The following is a 6,599-nucleotide window of genomic DNA, read 5'->3' on the forward strand; positions in this document are numbered from 1 at the left end:
CCGGCCTCCTAGCAGGCACACAGCATGGGATTCGTCTCTAGACTCAGAGACTACCACCCGATTCCCCAGCAGCTGCAAGAATCATTAATACTGGAGGGACCTTAAAAAGCTGCCTGTTTTACCTCCTTTACTTTGCAGATGGGGATGTTGACACTTGAAGTCACACAGTGGGGCCCAGGGCGTTTTGTCCCAAGTCCAGGGCCCATGCCCCTACATCACACAGCTGCTTAATTAGGCTGCACGGACTCCACCTATTTCTGTCGACGTCCTGAGAGCAGGGGAACTACTATTCATTACCTGTGGCAGGAAAAGAAAGATCCCACCCCATGTCAGTCGGCCTCCCACTGGAACATCGGCAGCAGGAGGATGTCTCAGACACAGCCACGTGACCTAATAAGGCTAGCACAGAGGGAGGAGGTCATGGAACATGAAGACTGAGATGGGGTGTGCCAGGATGCCCGGCAAACCACCCGGCACTAGGAGAGCAGCAGGGAACAGATTGTCCCTCAAAGCCCTCGGAAGGAACCAACCTTGTGGACACCATCTTGAACTTCTGGCCTCCAGAATGGTGAGACAATAAATTTCTGTCATTTAAGCCACTCAGTTTGTGGTACTTTGTTATGGCATCACTAGCACAACAGATTTTGCAGCTTTCTCTGTCAAACACCTTCCATTTGTCAAACAGACTTTGATTTTTGCAGAACCAAACGAAGTTGCCTTTTCTCCAAAGTAGCCAATGACTGTGAAATTTCAAAATGTGAAAAGGGCATGCGTATTTAGAATTTCAGAATCATTCATTGGAAGCGACACAGTTCAACCACTCATTCTGAATAGGAATTCCTTATACAGTATCTCCTTCAGCCAGGGGCAGAAAAGAGTGCTATACCCCTAGGGGAGGGGTCCCCAACCTTTTTGGCACCAGGGACTGGTTTTGTGGAAGACAATTCTTCCACAGAAAGGGGGCGGGGGGGACTGTTTCGGGATAATTCAAGCACATTACATTTATTGTGTGCTTTATTTCTATTATTATTACATTGTAATATATAATGAAATAATTATACAACTCACCATAATGCTGACAGGAGGCGGAGCTCAGACGGTAATGCAAGCGATGGGGAGCGGCCGTAAATACAGATGAAGCTTCGCCTGCTCACCCTCTGCTCACCTCCTGCTGTGCAGCCTCGTTCCCAACAGGCCAAGGACCAGTACCAGTCCATGGCCCGGGGGTTGGGGGCCCCTGCCCTAGGGCACAAACAAGGCAGGGCAGCCCAGATGAGATATTCTGTAATAGAATATTCTGTAGTAGAATAGAGGTGTCACCTTAGAACACAACAAAGGATTAGTGTGCTCGACTACCTTCCATCCTTGAAGCTACAGAGAGGAGGGCCTTGCAAACCTTAAATGAGGAAAATGGGGCTGCCGTCTGTGAGCTCAACTCTAAGACCACTCATAAGGGATCAGAGCGGAGACAAGCAAAGTCCCCCAAGCAAAGCAAAAGGAACATAAGTGGCCAATGCTTCCTATTCCAGGGCTGTACGCTTCCTATCCAAGGAAGGATGAGTTTTAGTCACCAACTTTAAGCATTTCCTGTTCCAAAGGAAAGGTTCTCTCTGTTGACCTGAAACAAACAGACTGCCAGATATCTTTCCAGCTAGGATGGGTTTATCCGGGATAGCAGAGAATTGCGATTTAGCGTCGGCCTCGATGGTGAGCTCTGTGCAAGTCCCCACACAGCAAGGGAAAAGGGATCATCTTTATAGGGAAGGAAAGGAAGTTGGGAGGGCTAGTGTAAACAAAGGGTCCGTGGCTTTTCATTGGCTGAGTCCTTGCCAGGAAAGAGGAGTCTTTCCTTCTTTCTGTTGGGCTCCGCTGTTGCTGCAGGGTGTGAGAGCTCCCCCTGCTGGTCTCCCAACTCTATTTAATTGAGGTATGTATTCAGGGAGTATGGCGGACCTTCTGTATTTCTGAACCCGCCAGCAAGGCTCTCCCTGTGATAAGCTGGATGCCTCAGGCTGCCATAGCTGGCTGCCACTAACCATTCGTCTAATTTCCCGTGCTGATTGCATTAGCAGGACAACTTTCGGGTTACAACGTGGCTTCTACTGTACCTTAGAGAGAGAACGCACTCGATTAACCTCCAGACTAAAACTGGCTACCCAAGACCCCGATTCCTCATACTAAATCCTCAATAAAAGAGCTTCTGATTGTGATTTCACTCAGTGCCCTGCTAGGAGGGAGACTGCACAGATAACACTTACACAAGGATTTCGTTTGGTGATATTTATTCTTCACTGCACGTTGATTGAGAGGTACTCTTTCAATAAGTTTTGGTCTGCACATTTCTTATTTCACATAAATGAGTTTCTCAGCCATCAGGATCAGAGAGCAACAACAAAAAAGACTGATTCTTTGAGACTTTAATATATAGCACCCCCCCCCCGAAAAAAACACAGCATGGAGGACTTCGGCGTCCAGCTATGACGGAGGAACTAGTACAGAATAAGCCCTGCTATGGTAAACAGCAGTAAAGCTGGAGTCAAAAATATAAGCAACTCTTCTTAGGTGTTAGACCACAGGAGAAGGCAGACTGTAGTCCCGGAGAGAAGGGGCACAGCTGGGGTTGAGCCCCAGGACCACTCAGCCTCTGTCTCCTTGGGGTGCAGCCAGCTGGAGCCCCGCTGAGCTGAACAGGCAGGTATCAGACCTAGGGCCAGCTGGAGCGACTGGAATTTCAGAGCAGGGTCAGAAAACTGTGGGGTCTTCTACGAAGTAGGGAAGATGGGGAGCAAGTGGAATATGCATCGACTGCTTGTGGAAGTGTGAAATGGCGCAACAACTTTGGAAAACTGTATCTTATAAAGTTACATATACGTTAGCTATACGCCTCAGCAATTCGACTCCTACATATTTACACAAGACAAACATAAACGTAAATCCACAAAGAGTTCTCTATGAATGTTCGTAGCAGCTTTCTTCATAATAGCCCCACACTGGAAACAGCCAAAATGATGAATGAATAGACACGTTGTGGTATATTTACACAACTTAATATTATTCAGCAATAAAAAGGGAACCAAATACTGAGACCCACAATATGGGTGACTCCCCAAAATATAAAGCTGAATGGAAGGAGTGAGACACAAAGCCCATTTTGCAGTACGAAGCGGCAGGGGGGACATTTCTGAGGGGCTGGAAGTGTGCTTATTTTGATCACAGGTGCCTACATTTGCCCAAACTCACTGAGCTGGACATTTAAAATATAGTCATATAAACAAGGTCCTACTGTATAACACAGTGAACTATATTCAGTATCCTGTAATAAACAATAATGGAAAAGAGTACAAAAAAGAATGTATATGTATAACTGAATCACTTTGCTGTACACCAGAAACTAACACAACATTGTAAATCAACTATACCTCAATAAATAATAAAATTAAAAAATAAAATATAGTCATATATAATTATACCTCAATAAAGTTGGTTAAAACAAAAGAACAAGGAGGGCTAGCCCCTGGCATTGGTAGCTGATCAGAGGTCCTCCCTGACAGGTGCTGCTAACTTCCACACTCCTCTAGTAACTTCTACACAGAAAGATTCTGGAAGCTTCTCAGGAGGCAGAGTCTGCAGTTAAAATCTGACTCCCCCACTCACTAGTGTCATAGTCTTGAGGAAATGACTTAACCTTTCTGAGATGGTTTTCCTCAACCCTAAAAAGGGATAATGCTATTTTTTTTCCCAAGAGCTGTTGAGAGTGTTAAAAGATTTATAGCAGCGCTATTCATAATAGCAGAAATTTGGGGGGAAAAAGCCGTATCCCAAATATCCATCATCAGTAGAATGAATCAAAATTGCAAAATACTCATAAATTGTACTTTTATACAGCAGCAATAAGAATGAAGGAACTAGAGCCACGAACAACAGCATGGATGAATCTCACATAATATTGAGCAAAAGATGCCAGACACAAGAGCAAACTGTGTAACACTTTATTTTTTTTTAAACACAAACAAAACTATAATGTTGAGAGATGCATGTTTTGGGGTGGTAAATCTATACGGTAGTCCCCCTTATCCATGGGGGATACCTTCCAAGATCCCCAGTGGATGCCTAAAACCTCAGACAGTACCAAACTCTATATATACCAAGTTTTTTCCTATACATACATACCTATGATAAAGTTTAATTTATAAATTAGGCACCGTAAGAGACTGACAATAATAAAATAGAACAATTATAACAATATACTGTAATAAAAGCTATGTGAATGTGGTCTCTCAAAATATCTTATTGTACAAATTTAATGCTTTTTCCAACCTAACTAAGCAGTTATTGGGCACTGTGGCTGTAACATTTGCACTTTGAGGTGTGACAGCAAAACTAGCACGAGTTCCTTTTTCCTTCTTCACAACTTCACAGATAGAAGATTCATTCTTACCATAGATCTTAGTAATCTTAGTATACGATTTTTTTTTCTTATTAAATTGAGAACTTTCACCTTTCACTTAAAGGAAGCACTTTATGGCTTCTCTTTGTCATATCCGAATTGCTCGCATCACTACTCTTTGGGGCCATTATTAAGTAAAATAAGGGTCACTTGAACACAAGCACTGCGATACCTCGACAGTTGATCCTCTAACCAAGACAGTAAGTGACTAATGGGTGGGATACACAGGACAAGGGTTGATTCTTGTCACCAGCTGGATAGAGCAGGTGGTGTGAGATTTCAACACCCCACTCTGAACACAGCACAATTTAAAACTTATGAATTATTTACTTCTGGAATTTTCCATGTAATATTTTTAGACTGCATTTGACTCCAGTAATTGAAACACGGAAAGTGAAACCATGGATAAGGGGAGACTACTGTACAAGCAATACAATACAATGATTACCATACTTTTTTAAAGGTTTTACTTTGGGGGAGGGAGCAGGGGGGTTTCTGGGAAGTTGGCCAAGCTCTATTTCTTGACGTGGGAGGTGGTTTTTAAGGAATGATTTTGAAAAACTAATAAGCTGTATATCTCAGTTTTGTGCCTTTTTCTAGATGTTTATATTTCACAATTAAAATGTTGGAAAGAAGGAATGGAGGGAGGGAAGGAGGTTGGGAGGGAGAGAAAAGAAAAAGAAACCCTCATTCAGAATAATCTGAGGTGTCCAAGAAGCCAGGGCCTGTCCCCAGGTCCATCCACCACCCGCAGCATGAAGACCCATCAAGGGTAGCCCGTCCTTCGCTGGTCGCCCGATCCTCCGGCACAAACAGCCTGGAAACTAAACTGCCTGGAAACTAGAGCGCCTGGAACGTACTCTTGGCACCTCAGCAGTCAGGCTCCCAATCAGCGGCTTCTCACCACCTGCGCCTGCGCTGACGTGCCTGCGGGAGGCTCGGCTGCGCGTGCGCCGTCTGCCCCGCTGGGCTTTAACTCCAGTCCAGCAGCCCCTCGTTGGCAGCTGCTCGGTGGGCAAAGTATCATTACGTGGCTAGGAGCTGCGGTCACGTGTCCCCTGGACTGAGTTGCACGTTCCTAAGGGGGTACCCGTGTTTAGTTCCAGAAATGTTGTCCTTGCGTAGGGATAAGCAAACTTCTATAAAGTCTAGACAGTAAATACTTTCAGCTTTTGTGGGCCAAGAGGCAAAATCTCGGATATTACGTAGGTACTTACCTAACAAGAGAGGAAAAAAATATCTACAGTTTAAAAAATTGATGTAGGGCTTCCCTGGTGGCGCAGTGGTTGAGAGTCCGCCTGCCGATGCAGGGGACGCGGGTTCGTGACCCGGTCCGGTAAGATCCCACATGCCGCGGAGCGGCTGGGCCCGTAAGCCATGGCCACTGAGCCTGCGTGTCCGGAGGCTGTGCTCCGCAACGGGAGAGGCCACAACAGTGAGAGGCCCGCGTACCGCAAAAAAAAAAAAAAAAAAAAATTGATGTAATTCAAAATATAGTAATAATAATTGAATATAATTTTTAAAGGTATATGCCTACTAATAACAATAGAATTCTATTTTGGGGATAAGGGTGAGGCGTGGAGGATAATATTTTCTTAATTGTGGCTCAGTTAGTGTTTCCTATCATTAAAACTCGATTGCGATGTTCATCTGTTAATGCAGATCTACAGTGAGATTTTTACCCACTTCCTTTTTGAAATGTCTTTTCACACAGATATGTGCTGCCAGATGCTGATATCCGCCCCTGAGCAGATGATTTCAATCAATCATATTCATCAGCAGGAAGACATTTGTAGAATCTGTTATATTCTTCTCTTGATATTTGTCTTTTAGCAGGTCATCACATTGCAGATTAATCACTCCCAACTGGAGATTAGGTGGAAACTCCTGGATCGCACAGTTAAATGGATTTTGAAATAATGGAAATTTCCTTTGCATTTGCATCAAAGTCTGAAAAACTATGCTGGAACTGCAGTTTGAGCTTGGAAAATATACCTGCTGCAAATTTGTGTGGGAACAGAGATCTGGATTCTTGTTTTAACATTTGACAGCGTGGGAAGCATATAAGCAACTTGGCTTTACCTGTGACTCAAACATTGTTAATTGTCATCGAAATGATTTCACTGTATCATAAATTTTGCATGTAAGTGCT

This window comes from Leucopleurus acutus (genome assembly GCF_964270905.1).
Source record: "Leucopleurus acutus genome assembly, chromosome: 8".
Lineage (NCBI taxonomy): Eukaryota > Metazoa > Chordata > Mammalia > Artiodactyla > Delphinidae > Leucopleurus > Leucopleurus acutus.